Source organism: Haplochromis burtoni, unplaced genomic scaffold (genome assembly GCF_018398535.1).
Source record: "Haplochromis burtoni strain Fernald_Lab_line unplaced genomic scaffold, NCSU_Asbu1 Contig_346, whole genome shotgun sequence".
NCBI classification, from domain to species: Eukaryota; Metazoa; Chordata; class Actinopteri; order Cichliformes; family Cichlidae; genus Haplochromis; species Haplochromis burtoni.
The window spans coordinates 599,879-602,283 of NW_024582707.1; the positions used below are offsets into that span (position 1 = coordinate 599,879).

General features: G+C 43.7%; 1 protein-coding gene across 2 annotated transcripts in view; it reads right to left on the reverse strand.

Moving 5' to 3' along the window:
• The window catches only part of grm5b (glutamate receptor, metabotropic 5b), a 79,177-nt gene that overhangs the window by 75,394 nt on the left and 1,378 nt on the right, over positions 1 to 2,405 (reverse strand). Inside the window, exon 1 of one of the 2 annotated variants that reach the window (XM_005942792.2) lies at positions 356 to 562. The exons of the other annotated variant lie outside the window; for it this stretch is intronic. The gene's annotated coding sequence lies outside the window, so the exon portion shown is untranslated. Of the gene's footprint in view, positions 1 to 355; positions 563 to 2,405 lie in introns of those variants that run through there. 2 annotated transcript variants of the gene reach the window in all.

Below are 2,405 nucleotides of genomic sequence, written 5' to 3' on the forward strand. Positions count from 1 at the left end.
GGAGAGAGAGAGAGTCCATCATCTGCACAGATCCGAAAACGAGATCGAAAGGTGCGAAACATGAAAGAGACACGGTCTGAAATGAGCACAGCTACAACACGCGCCGGTGAAAACCGCCTCTCTGGCCGTCCTCTGTCTCAGTGGCATGCTTGTTTCTCCCATACATCAGCGCAATTGGCTGCTTTCTTTAACTAGGTTACAGCGAACCCGTGCAATTCAAGGATAAGAAAGCCACGTGTAATTGCAAGTCCATTCAGGAATACTGCAAGAACAGTGGGTTATAACAAAGTGCGACAATATGAGTCTGAGCAGAATACAGGCTATGTGCATGCAAAAATTGGATCTCAAGCCTTACCTATAGGAGCCTACGTGCCCCTCCAACAGCACTGGCACGGTCCCGTTTGATAACCGGTGTGCAAGTTCCTACCGTGGAGCAAAGACGCGGCTAATAATGTGGAGTCCAATGTCAAGCTGCCTCTGGTCGCTGTGCAGCTTCCGAGCTTCCTCCGTTTTCCAGTCACGCACACCTGAGCCTCTCTCCAAACACCTCTTCTTCATCCCGCCCCCTTTTCCTCCCTCTTCTCAGCCTCTCTCCCCCGTATCTCATCCTCCGCAGACCCCACTTTCTTTGCCCCCTCCTGCTCTCCATCTTTGCAAATGTAGCCACCATTTTTCTGCAGTTTTCCCTATATCCAATTGCACTTAAACACCCACTTCCCCATTTCCCTCCACTTTTCTTTCCCCCCCTCCCATCCCTTTGCTGTTTATGATTGAGACAGCGTGCCCATGGGTCATTCACTTTCTTTTTCTCATGTTTTTTTCTTCACTTCATCCATCTTACCACATCATCCTGCCCTCTCCTCCCATTGACCTGATGTGGAGAAAATGAAGACAAATCGCAAAAGTCTTGCTGTGAATAATAGACATACTGTACAGCTGTACTGTAGACGTTAGAGTAATCCTTCGAGTGTCGGGGTTTATCTGCAGAGCTTTATAGTTTTATTTCATTCTCATGTAAGACAATACCCTACAACTGTTAGGCTAATCCATTTACATCACAGGGTAGTATTTTTTGAATGCCTTTAGCTTTATGGAGTCCACCAGTGGCCAAAGTGTGTGTGTGTGTGTGTGTGTGTGTGTGTGTGTGTGTGTGTGTGTGTGTGGTGGGGTGGGGGGGGTGTCCTCCAAATAAGAGGTTTGTGCATATGTGCACAGAACATTTTCACAACCTGAAATGTTATGTTATGGTTGTAAGACTGTCGCTAAGACTGTCTCTGATCACTATTTTCTTGTTGTTGCTTTAACATAGTGGATCTGGCATGTGCCCAGCTTTGATGCAGAGTGGTCCTGGTCCATGCTATTCGAGCTGGAATGGGAACAAATCAAGCCCTGGATGATTGAAAATATGAACGGTTTGTACTGTACCTGATGGGCGTAGCACACTTTGGTAACGTGGGAAATTTCCTAGATTAACAAGCAAAGCTCTGTTAAAACACAAGCAATGCCCCTGTGTAACCATAGCAAGGCATGAACGCTATATTCCACCAAAAACAAGCCTCCTCTGAGCTGGAATGAAACAGAATTGGTTGTGTTGCAGCAGTCTCCCCAAGCAGGATAATATGCTTGGAGAAACCGCAAAAACCGCTAGGGAAAAATCAGGAACAGGACAATGAAAACTCCCCAGATCCGTCCATGATCTTTGGGATACACTGGAACAAGCCCAAATCATGGACGCCCAAAAGATCTGAACTAATTTTGCTAATGACAGTTTTGTTCAGGTATGTTTCATTTTAACATCCATCCATTGGGCATTCTCCTGCTCCATACATTGTGTTGTTTTGATTCATTTTTAAAGCATTCAGTAAACTCTATTGGACACTCCCAAAGACATTCTTTCTGTGTTCTCTTATCTATTGGTTTAGAAGCGCTAAGTAATATTATGAATAATAAGCAAAATTACCCAACAAAGTATTGTTTGAGCACCTTTGAGGTCCTCAGAGTTCAGTTTTAAAGTTGAAATGTCCAAAGACAGACACTGATTATTTCTGTCGTGAGCATTCAACATTCTTCTCACTATTCCAGAATTAAACCAGAATAAATCAATCAAATGTTTCTTGTTACTACAGCAGCGTTCAGTGAGCTCAGTATGAAAGTATAAAACAGTGCATTAAAAAATTTGTTTTATTTCTTCTGTGGCAACTGATTGATTCCAGCTTCTTCCTTCCCTAACACACACACAAGCCACCAACAACCTTTACAGGTGACAGTGGATGTTCAGTCCAGCCTCACCTTCAAAATAAGCAGTTACAAAATGCCTAAAGTTACTGAGATACTGTAACACTCTAGAGAGGAAAACTCAAAAAACTCAGGTTTGAGTGTAATTCAGCAGATCAAAGAAGAGTTGA